Source organism: Gymnogyps californianus, chromosome 1 (assembly GCF_018139145.2).
Source record: "Gymnogyps californianus isolate 813 chromosome 1, ASM1813914v2, whole genome shotgun sequence".
NCBI lineage: Eukaryota > Metazoa > Chordata > Aves > Accipitriformes > Cathartidae > Gymnogyps > Gymnogyps californianus.
Window position 1 is genome coordinate 162,305,541 of NC_059471.1, and position 12,759 is coordinate 162,318,299.

The following is a 12,759-nucleotide window of genomic DNA, read 5'->3' on the forward strand; positions in this document are numbered from 1 at the left end:
CACCCTGAGGCCGCCGGGGATCAGCCTCCACAGCTGAAGGCAAGCCCTGAGGGAACATGAAGGCCCGCAGGAGAGAGGTGGACCATAAACCTCCCCCCTCGCAGCTCATCGCGCCGTGTTCCCGCACTTCCGTGTGCGGAGATAGACGGCGACGCACACGGTGGGGTGAGGGGGCAAACCGGACTGTCGCCACGCCATGAGCCGTTATGACTAGCCCCCTTCCCCTCATCTCCCTAACGGCCGCAGCGGCGCCTCGCGGGCCCGCGTCACGTGCACAACTGCCCGAGCCACGTTGGGCTCTCCAAACACGCAGCATCGCCCCGCCCCGCTTCACGAGTCTCGGCACCTCCCTCCCCGCCCCTCCTCCTCGCTCCAGGGAGATTGACGATGAAATCAACCAATCAAAGGCACCTTCTTCCCCTCCCCTCCCCCGCGCGGCCACCCCCCCCGCCTACGGTTGCTGTGTCATCCGGCGGGTGACATCGGGGGCGGTTGCCAGTTGGCTGCGGAGGCGTCCGCCTCCCGCCAATGGCCTCGCGAGCCGCACGACTGACATCTTCCCTGCCCAATAGGTGTTTCAGGGCGGGCCTGTCCATGAAGGGAGGGGGCGGAGCAAGGAGTAAATGTCGTTGGGGACGGTAGGGAGTGTGGCGTTCTTGCCGTTCTGCGGCGGTGGCGCCTGGCGCCGCTAAGCGACGACAGCCGCGGCCGTACTCCTTATTGCGTGTGCCCGTCATAGCGCCCCGCCCTTGGGGCCGGCAAATGAAGTAGGCACACTGACGTAGCCTCCCCTCCCGCCTCGGCTGAAGGGGGCCCCAGCGCCGCCGCGCAGGGACCGCCAAGGAGAGCAGCTCGGTGGGCGGGTCTTCGCGGTGTTATGGTGTAACGGGCACATTTCTTCTCCAATAGTGTCCGAGGGTGCAACCCGCAACCCAATCCGTAGAGTGGAAAGGCGGGGCAAGTAGGGGCGGGCGAGCGGGTGCCCCATTTAAGGGGCAAATCTCGCAGCCAACTGGTAGAAAGGAAGAAGGGGTGGGAGCCAGTGAGGGTTGCGAAGGGGGCAATGTTAACCGATGACAGTCAGCAAGTGCAGCCAATCAGTGACGATGTAGTGACGCGACAGCCCAATTAGAAGCGCTGAGAGGCGGGTGTTCTGCTGTGATTGACGTGGGCCGTGGCTAATGGGCGGAGAGATCCCCGAGGCTCTTCCCAATGGGCAGCGTGTAGGGGCGGAAAGGGGAGCGGAGGGAGAAGACGAGCAGGCGGAGCGACGAATCAGCGTGGGGGTCGGCGGTGCGCCGTCCAATGGGCGGCGCGAGGGGCGGCACGGGGGCGTGTCTCGGTGTGTTTGGGTTCGTGCTCCTCGGGGGAGGGAGACGGCGGCGAGGAAAGTTTTTTTTTTTTTTTTTCAGTGGGGTTTTTTGGAGGGTGGGGGGCGTTTTTCGCAGCTTCTTCGCGTTTGTTTCCTGGGTTCGTGTTTCCCGGGCGAGCGGGCGGGTGGAGCCGCCCCCGGCACTGAGAAGAAGGGGGCTCAGCGCACCGCGGCGGCGCCTCAGCGGTGAGTGCGGGACAGGCCCCCCCGTTCCCCCCCCCCCCCCCCCCCCGGGCGGGCGGGCTGCGGGCCTCCCTCAGGGCCCTTCCCGCCCTGAGGACCCTCGCGCCGCCTGTGAGGGGGGCCTTTGGCGCCGAGCGCGCGCGCCCCCTCCCCCCTTCCCGAGCTGCGGTGCCTCCGGGGGGGGGGGGGGGGAGGGGAAGGGGGGGGCCGGGCTGGCGGGAGGGGCCCCGAGCGGCGGCTCAAGGGCGCTGCCCCAACGGTGCCGGGGCTGCTGCTGCTCCCCACCTCCCCCCGCCCCGCGCCTTCCCCCACCCCCCCCGGCGAGTGCCTGTCCCGGGGCAGAGCCGGGCTCGCGCCGCCCCCTCCCCGCCGCCCGCCTCACGTGCGGCCGTCGCCCGCCGCGGCTGCGCCCCGCCGCCGCCGAGGGTGCCCCCCGCCACCGCCTCCGGTTTTCCCGACAGGGCCCCGGCGGGACGCGCGGGCGGCCTCGCGGCCGCTGCCCGGTGCCGTGGTGCGCAGCGCCGTGCGGTCGGCTGGCTGCCGAGCCCGGGGAAGAGCCGCCCGCCCGCCGGCTCGCCCAGGCCGGGCAAAATGTACAACGGTGGAAAGACCCCGAGGAGCCTTTTTGTGGCTGGGGAGAAAAGTGCTTTTGTGTGGCGTGGGGACAGTCCTGAGGTTACGTTGATACCACTACAAACCGCACTGGATGTGTTGAACATGATGCTAGTTGAAATGTGTGTATGTGGGTGGGAGGAGTGACCGTGCTCAGAGGTGTGTCCCAGGCGGAAAAAAAAAAAAAAGTTTCCCGAGCTGTTTGTAGCAAAATGAGCGAATGTTTGTTTGTGGAGACACTGCACCGGCTGTGGATAACGCTGCTTGCAGCATGGTATCTCGCAAGCTCAAATCTGCTTTATGAAAATGCATGTAGGAGTATCTACTACAGGATAGAGCTGAGGCTCGTTGAATAAATCCAAGTTTCAGCAAAGTGTTTTCCTAGCTAAAGTAGACATGCTTACTACTGTAAACGGTACTTCATTTTTCCATGTTTAATATTTTATTGACCTTAACAATATTTGTTAAGATATTTCTCCATAAAGTTAACTTTTTTTTTACAATCCATAATTACTATTTTTTAATCGTGACTTGTTAGGTTTCAGTGTTACATTTTCATCCGCTACAAAAACCGTGAATCTTCCTGAGAAATAGTAAGTAGATCTTTGGGGTTTGAATAGCTCCGTATTTGAAAGGTCTGTTTTACTTGGTATTTTCCAATAATACCACTATCCAGATGAATTGGATTTTAGTTTCTGCTACAAGTGTTGTAAAGGTAATAGCTTAGATTCGCAGGGCTGTTAAATATGTGCACAAATTCAAGCAGCTTTGTAGTTAGTTTGTCTACACTGAAGTTGCTCAACAGTTCCCTCCACTGCTACAGTGACTCTCTCTAATGGTACAGATTCCTTGGAACATGCGTGCTGTTGAGAAGCAAGGTAAATGCTCTCATTTCCTGCATCACCTGAGGTCCTGAATTTAAAGATAAGGTCAAGTTTTTCTACGTGATCCACAGTTAGTGCGGGGACTGCCATGTAGATGTACCTCAGGGAGTGATTTGTAAGGGTGACTTTTCACCTGTGTTTAAGTTGCAGGTAAAACTAGTCAATTCTGCAGCGAAGAAATCACCCTGCAAAAAGTTGAGGCTGGGGAAGGGGGAAATGGAGCCCAGAGCAGTAGTAAGTGTGTGTTATCTTTTCTGCTGTGAAGTTCTGGGGGCAACAAGGCGCAGGCACATCTTTCTTTGTAGAAACTAGGTGAGGTTATCATTATACCTTTTACTTTCATCTTGGTTAGCTATATTGCATGTAAATGTTTTGTGAATATACAATTCTATGGAAAACTATACATATGTAGAGAATTAGCTCAAGTTTCAGTGCTAATTGGTAAAATTCTAATGTGCATACTTGTCTTGTGAACTTGGTCTTGGTTTCTGTTTTCTCATAATGTTTTCGGGATGCTTGGTAAAGGGGATCACTTCAATCCTGTAATGTGGAAGTACTGGAAAAAAAATTTAACTTAATTACAAAACAGTCAGTGCCTTTTGATTAGGCAGCCTTGTGAATTGGTGCGTTACTGCAGTTTCTGTACGGCTGCAAATTTAGCTGGAAATCTAAGCTTTCATTTAAATAATCTCAATTGTTTGGAAATAAAAATCTTGAAACTGTGAATCAAAAAAAGCTTTGTCTACCAGAGATTGTGTGACTGAATAGTCCCATAAAACGTTTAGGTAGAATGTGCATCATGGCTTTGCTTGTTGATGAACGTTTGATCATTAAAACTTGATGTTGGAGGATGACTTGAAGAGGAGAGAGCTTCAGGAGAGAATTTTGCGTAGTTCTGAGGTAGTGTATTTTACCTTAGATCTGCCTCCTGTCGTAGGAAGTAGGAAATTAGAAACAAATTTGTTTTGCAGAAGTAATGCATAATATACATCATATATAGAGATAGCTGCATCTAGAAGAATGGGATGAATAGCTGCATCCAGAATGATGGAAAGAATTAGAGGACTGTTATAGAATAAGCAATTTGAAAATATGTTCAAATGGGGTTTGTTCTCTTGGGTTTTTGAGTGGGTTTTTTTTGTTGGGGTTTTTCCTCCAGTAAAGCTGGTGTATTTCTGCTCGCAGAAAAGATTGGATTTACAATTAAGCAGTATGAACTGGAGATCGTAGAATAAGTCTAAGGAGCTTAGTTATTGACTTGAATGAGTTTATTAATAGTCTGCTTAATGATTCAGTTACTTTAGTCTCCATTTTCTGCAGAATGCTTGGATGCAAAGTCTTTTGTCCTAGTCACTTATTGCCATTATCGTGTTTATTTTCTTGGAATGTCGTTTTATACATAGATATTGTCTGGTTTGTGCAATAATAGTAATAATAACAATTAACAGTCATTTTCCAGCTTCTTTGCAATGGCTTTCCTCAGTAATTGCTCTCTAGTGCTGCTATTAGAGTCACAAATTCTGTCTATACTGAAGATTTACAAATTCTGCAATATTTCTACTTACAGTGTACCTTACAGCTATTCAGTTCTTTATTACTAGATTTTATTTTTCACTCAGCCTTTTTCTGTGTATAATTTCTGGATCAATAAATGTGTCAGTTGTGAAGAGCTGGCATTGTTTGTCTTCGTATGATAAATTAAGCGTATTTAGCACATAGATAAGGGGGGAAGTAGCTGGTACTAGCAAATATATACCAGTGATTTAACTTAAAAGTTTTCTGCCACCTCAGTGCTTATAAAATGTGCTTGCCTGGATTATCTCTGGAATTGCTTTTAATGACCTATTTGTTGCAATTTCAGAAATTTTACTTGTGAAATGTTACACTATCTTGGGGAAAGAATAGCAAGAAGACGTCAGTCTTCAGTTCTAATAGCAAGAACTTAGCGCAGAGATGTTGAGCAAACAGTTAGGAACTTATATTTCTAATTGTTTGACCAGATGTGGTGGAATAAGACATGGATTCTTGCTGATAGTCTTCCTTAGCTTAACATTTACTGTCTTTCTCCCCTCTCAGATAAAATATATATGCTAAGTTCACTTGTTCTTTCAGCAAACAATGCGTGGAGTAGGGACTGAAGAATCAGTTTTAATTTCTTGTGAATCAAACTAAACTTTCTGCTACTATCTGCTAATAAAAACAGGGTACTTTTTGGTACTTGAGCCAGCTGTCACTGTCAGACAAGTAGTTGCCTGTTGGTATTTCTGCTTGTGAGGTGACTACGGTAATAGTAATCAGGATATTCTGATTGCTGTTCCCTGTCACTTTCAGTGGGTAGTAAAACTCTTCCTTACATTTCTCTGCTTTACTGTTCATACCTTCTTTGTGTTGTACTTATTTTTTTTCTTCAGGGAAGTAAGCACGCTTTGCTGCAAAGAGTTGGTGTATTTTATTTTTTTATCTCCCTTAGAGCAGCAGGCAGTGAGTACGTTAAACAATTTTTTCCCTTTGCCGCCTTATAGCGGTAAGAGGGAGAGGGTGGTTTTGCACTTATTATGGTTTGCATCATGTTGTAGGGGAATGTTCTGAGGTTTTTAAGTTTTCATCAGTGTAAGGGTTGTGGTTGGAGTTTGGATGTTCTCCGTGTTTACCATGTAATGAGCTATGGAGATGACCTTTTCCAGTTTCAGCTAGTCAGTACGGATTGCATTTCTGGGCCCTGCCAGCTTTAGTAGTTCTGAAATCAGATATCTTGCATGTATTTCCTGATTTAGTGTCTGTGGATTAGAAAAAACACAGTAGTTCCTCTATGAAAAAATCTGGGAAGAAAATTGATGTTCTATGTTAGACTTCCACTGTTTAAAAATTTTTAAATATCTATTTAGAAGGGTAAAATGGATCTGAACGTACCTCTTACCCAGTTTAGCTTTTAGGTCTGTGGAGAAACATACTGCTTGTCAGGAGAATTGGGAGGTCCTATAAGGCAACAGTCATGTTGCATGCTGTAGGACAGTGGTCAGAATAAATGTGTAAACTGGTAGTCAATATATTTTGACCCTGTCGGGCAGAAGATTGAAGGCTGAAAAGCTTATTAGCGGATGAAAGGATAAGAAGCAAAGTTGCAAAACAGAGTTGATAATTTTAGATAGCCTGACAGAGGATTAGGCAAAAGGTGATACAATAATATCATGTTGCCTATGTGAGGGGAAGCCCTCTAAGCCATCTAAATGAGTAGTGTCATTCATGTTGTTACTTGCATTTAATTTTTATAATTTCATCGTAGCTCTTGACAGCGTTATAAGAAGTACTGTAGTGAAAAACAACCTGACAAAGGGTTTTTCAGTAGTGTATTCATTTTTTTGATAGTGAAGTCTGTTCTGTATTAGGAGAAATTTATTCTTTTATGCCGTTTGATTTGGTAGCGGTTACAAAGAACATAGTTTTTATGAATACTGTTAACTCTCTTCTGTTAAGTTTGGAGATTTTCAGATACTAACCTCTGTTTTGCTAGCTGAAAATTCTTCATGTTCTTCTGATCATCTTGTATCCTAGGGTTGCTGGTTTTTTTCCTACTTGAGTCTCTCTTTTTTTTTTTTTTCTTACAGCAAACATTGGTTGTGCCTTGCAGTTCTCTACTGTGTTCTTCTTGTGGCAAAAGTAGACTTTGAGAAAATTTCACAAGTTAAATTGGAAGTATGATTTTAAATCAAGAAGGTAAATGTTTGAAAAGCTGTATGCTGGCGTTCTTGTTTTAAGACTGGTCTATTAAGTCTGCACATGACCAGAATTGAGAAACGTCTGGGCTGCTCTAAGGCAGTCATTACCGACTTTCCTGGCCCTGTGACCTCTCTGCAAAAATCTCATGGCTGTATCACATGTGTGGTAGGAAAGGGGTTCACCTCTAGGAGACAGAAGTAACTGTCCAGGGACTTGCCAGTCTGCTGTGGACTACATGCTTTGGCCCTGGGGCGATCCACCAATGTTAATAGGAGTAGGCCGTCTTGTCTTGCTGCTTCTTACAGCCAAGAGAGATAAATTACCCAGCAATCCTGTGTCAGCATGGTCTAGTTATAAACTTGGATGTCTTATGAGCTATGTGTGGCTGAAGAGACACAGGTTGTCCAGCTCTTCACTTGCACATTTGAAAACCTTTTACTTCTCTCCTGGGATGTTTTTTGGATCTTTAGAAATAATCTGATGACTCTTTCTGGAGAGGATTGAAATGCAATAGAGTACGCTTTATTTTCTCACTACAGCTGACAGTAGAATCTGCTTTTTATACAGCAGTGCCATAACTTTGTGATTTAAAAGTTTTTCCAGAAGTTAGGTTTTGTAGAAGGTTAAATCACTTATACATTCACTTTCTTTACTAATACAGTGAAACAGTTTCGTATGTCCGAGGTTGCTGTTGCTTGCACACTGTGACTTAAGAAACCTTAAGTTAATAATATTAGTGGGTGCAACTAGCTTGAGGAACAATGTCTTTAATATAAACTTAGAGAAAGTATTAGTATAAATTTTTGATTAAAAATTTTTGTCTCCGAGATAGAGGAAGGGAGCATGTCCCCTCACCCCAGCTTCTTACAGAAAACAAAATATACTTCACTTCAAGATGAATTATGATCCATCCTTGACCTGAAGCAGCTGAAAATCACTTTAAGAAAGAAGGCCATAATACATGTTGCATGAAATAGCTGCTTTACAACATTGTCAGCTACTTTTATGGGGTTTAGTATCTTTCGTTGTGACCCTCTCTAGGATTTTTATGGATTGAGATTTTTTCCTGGATATGTTTCTGTGACTATAACAATATTCTCATATTGCTGTAAACGTAGCAGTTTAACTGTGTTGGGAACATGCTTATTCTGAAATTTGTGTTTGGGGTTTTTGTTTTGTTTTTTTAAGTTCAACTTAAACTGCTTCTGAGTAAGAAGCTACGAAAAGAGCACTTTGGCACCAATGTGTGTCCACACAGGAAGTTTTACTATTACAGCCATTGTAATTTAAATTCATGTCCTTCCATATGTATTTGGGTTCTGAGAATAATTTGTTTCAAATTAGCTTTCTAACTTTTTCTGTTTGTCAAAGGGCTGAGATTCTGCCTTGTCGGATTTTAATTGCGTTGTACCAGATGTCTATTCCTGCAATTAAAAATGCAGATGAGTCTTTTTTTGATGATGAGAAGAAGAATGAAAAAGAATCAAGCCACAGTGCTTGTTTGGGACTGTTCATCAAGATACAGACCGTTTTTTGTTGACATTGCAAAAAAATTTCAATATTTAATATTTTTGAAATTTTTCTCACATTGGGAAGTTTTTAAAGATGGATATTGTCTTTATACTAGTATTCCCCTGCCCCTTATATTAAGTGTCTTTTTTGTGGTGATTTTATACAGGCACAGCTCATGTATTTCCTAGCCCTTCAAAACAAAGTGGGATACTAAAGCTTAAATTGAGGGGGTTTTTTAAATATAGCTGTGTTTTTTACTTGGATAAATGTTTGGGTGCTTCAGGATCTGCTCATCCACTTTCTGTGGCTGGTGTGGTGACAGCATGAAGAACATGTGCAGATTTTAGTTGTTTTTCCGTGTTTCTATTATATTTAGTAAAAGGTTAGGGGAATGTTACCTACGTTTCTGATGGCACTCACTTTGCGGAATGGTATTTGAAAGGGGAAAAATGTTTTTTACTGCACAGCTAGGCTTTTTCGCTCACTTTATAAACTACATAGTTGCAGTAAATTAGCTGTCTATAACTTTCTTTGCTTGGCCTTTTTAATTTTTAGAGTGCACGGAGAAGCAACCAAAACTGGCTGATAATCTTCTCTTGTTGAAAGTTAACTACTCTGGTTCTTTCATACTCAAAGGCCAACTTTCTTTCTTTTTCTCTGTCCTTGGCAATTCATGTATTGCAGAAAATGGATTCAAATTGAGAAAGACTTCCTGTTGATTGAAAAGTAAATTCGCTTGCGGAGAAGTGTCTCAGGGGGAAAAAAGGTAGAAGTCCCATTGTATCAAATACTTTTAACGTTGGCTAATAAGCAATGGAAAACGCTCTTGACAGCGTAACATAGTGGTGGCCTCAGGGCAAGAATACAGTGACATAATTGGTCTGTTTTGTCTCCAGCTCTAACCCTGTACTTATCCAACACTGGATAATGTTACTTTCACCAGTTTAGGTAACTAGATAAACTGGTACTGCCTTGTGTATGGATACTGTGTATCAGCTTAACTTGCCCCTGCTTCAGCTGGGCACCTAAATAAACTAAAAGTAACTTTAGTTTTACAAAGTTTTAACTCAAAAAAATAACTGGGAATTTTTATTACTACAGTTTCAGATTGAATAAAGGATGAACAAAACCTGACATATAAAAGTGAAAAACATTCAAACCTAGGAGCAAATTTAAAGAGGTAGGTTTTTAGATACAGTGGGAGAGCTTGACTATTAAAAATTAATTGTCATATGTTGCAAGTAGGTAGCCTAAAGGCAGACTTGTGTATTTTTGGTGGAAATAATAAAGATTGGTTACCTATCTTTTAAATACCACTTTCAGAGGAAATTAGATGTGAATGTTGAAGAACTGTTTTATGCCAAACCCAAAAGACTGAAAATTTAGGGCCCTGACCTCACACATACTTGAGCAGGTCCAAAACTCTTTTTGCAAGTAGTTCCACATTCAGTAGTTCTAACTGAGCATGTTTATCAGAGATTGCAGTGTTGAAGACTAGGTTTGTATCGCTAATAACTTTCATTTTGCTTTTAAATTAAAAAAAAGAATTTAGCCATAAAAAATGAGTGTATTGCCTCGTTTCTTTGAAGCAGATTGAAAAAACATTGTTGAATATAGAGCAGATTTTTGAAAATTAGCTTCCTGTTCCTTTTTTAGGTGCCTAAATAGCTGAAAAGTACAATTCAGGCTGATGTCAAGCTATAAATATTGATGAAGCTGAACTTGGCAGCTGGTTATGTTGAAAGTTGGTGTTTGCAATTATAGTTTAGAATTATTTGCTTAACAACTCAGTATTTGTTTTCTTTGGCAATAATAGTGTTAAGATCTTGGACTTCTCTGCATATATAATCATGTTAGTAGGAAGTCAAAATGTCTTTGTATAAAACAAAAACCTCAGTTATTAATGATTAGAAATGTGATAAATACGGAACATTCATTTGGAAAATTTCGAGGTATAAACTAGCAAAGGGTGAAGTAAAAAATAAAAGCAAATTGTGATTTAAGCTTCATTCTGCATCATACCCCCTGGCCCTTGTCCTCGCTCTGTCTTGGCTCAGTCTGGCTATAAACGTCTAGCCAAAGCTGCATTGTAGGGTGTAGTGCCGTCATCTAGAGCTTTTCTACGTGCAGCAGGGTATGGGTGTCTGTGTGTCATGACTGCTGTAGGAGTTAGCACCAGTATTGCTGCACTGGTGTGAATTTCCTAACAATGCAGCTCTTATTGTAAAAGATAACAAAAAGGTAGTTTAACAGAGGAAACTTTGATACTCTTCTAATTATAATACAGGAGGATAGTAAGAACTAAAGAGTTTGAAAGGTGCGGTATCTTCCAATTCTGTGATGCATTTGAATGATTTTTAGTAGTGCTGTCTTAAACTTTTATAACTGCTGAAGATGCCATTTAAACGTGTCAAAGGATAAGCCACCCCTCCCCCTTTCCTGTGCGCATGCCTGCTTACTACCGTATCAGTTTTAATTTAGTTACTACTGCTGGTTTTGATAAACGTACTGTTATATAGGACTTGATGACTGTTAGTTGTGGCTCAAAAGGAAACCTTCGATCCTGAGTTATCTTTCGTGGTATGAACAATCTGATGGGATGATTCTGTTGGGATTATCAGCAGAAAAGGAGTTATTTATAGCTTTCAGTTTAAAGTTGAGCTGTTGAGAAGTAGGCTTCTCTCTCATCATAACATTTTGCTTAAGATCTAGAAAAACGTTTAAAGTCTCTGGTCTAGTATAACATCCCCCCTCCTTCTCTTCACCTCTCCTCCAGGAAACTCAAGTCCTCTGTATTCTGAAGACTTTCTGTCATTTTGCGAATGTCCTGAAATAAAGGCTTGCTACCATTGTACTGGTTTTGCTCCAGCAGTGCTGAATCTTTGGGAATGCTAGTATACGTGGATTGCTGGCACTTTGAGCGTGTTGACTGTATCCCCATTTTTGCCACCTGGGCACCATTAAGTTACATGATAGTTGTAATACTCATGGTAATGACTGCTTGTGTGCCATTAGGATTCCCAGCATTGCTACCATTATCAAGTAGAAGCAGTATTCGCAGTGTGAAATAGCCCTTTTTTGTGCCTGAAAAGCATTAGTTTGCAAGACCTAAGAGAACATAAGATGAACAATTGAAAAGAATGTGGTTTTTATGAGTGATAGTGATAGTTTGTTTCCAACTTTGCTAAAAAATTTCTTTCGTTATGTTGGCTGGGTAAAACTTTGATATAAAGTGGAAAAAGTAGCCAGTATTCTCAACTCATGATGTTTTAATTCCTAGGTACTCCAGTCATCACCAAAACTCTTACTATGCTGCTGACTGTCAAGAAGACACTGTTGGTCAGTTAAGATAAAGAGTACTCCCAACAGCCTCAGTTTCAATAGTTTCCATAAATGTTGTGGTAGAGTGTTGAAGGACTTGAAGAGAAAAAGTAGAAATAGTTTTGAGGATGTTTATTACATATACAAATGTACGTACACACACGTACGTACATACATATATGTGTATGTATATAAACGTGGGTGTGTGTATATATATGCTTCAGCCACACTGAAAAGATAGAGTGGGACAAAGCACAAAGGACTTTGGAAAACTTAACCAGTTGGCAGGCTTGGGCTGATTATATTTGGGATGTAACCTTGATTACAGTTGAGAAGTGATGTGTAGTGTACGATGGGCTGCTGAGGCAAAGTAGAGACAAATACCTTTTATGTTCACTGTAACCTTTAACAGATTGTTTGGCAAAATCAGTATGAGCAGGAAAGAAGTGAATTTTTATGCCGCTTTCTGCAGTAGAAAGTGGCAAAAAGGCATAAGCAAAACATTTTTAAAAATACACTTTTCGATTTATTTTTCCTTTAGTGGGAGGAGGAACATTTAGCACCTTAAACGTTGTTTATGTAAATGTTTTGGAACACTGGGAAGGTGGCAATGCAATGTTCTGTCTTCAGCTCATGTTTCAAGGCTGTCTTCAGATTCAAGAACTAGAAACAGGATTTTCTAAATAGAAAGTCTGACTTAGCCCTGGACTGCACAAAAATGGTCCTGCCTTTTCTTATCCTACTTTTGAAACTGATGATCTAGTAGGCAGGTGATCAAGAGAATAAAATTTTTGCTTTTTTTAAAGGTTATATGGGCATGAGTTAAGAAATATTACTAGTTTGCTCAGAAAAAAGCTCCATAAATGTGATTTGCTAAGTATCCTTTTGCACTTGTTTCTCATGTCCTCCTTCACACTGAGTCGAAAAGGGAGACATTCTTTAAAAAAAAAAAAAATCCCATACTCACTAATGATTGGGTTTTCTTGAGCAGATCATGTTGTGTAATTGTCCATTTAGCAAAAAACGTTGACATCTTCAGGAATGTTCTATTTTATGAAAGTGGTTTGCTAATTTATATTTGGGCTGTCGATGTGAAAAGACTTAAGTGCTATGAATTGGGGGTTGTGTTTTGTACATACAAGTTAATGACATAACTTC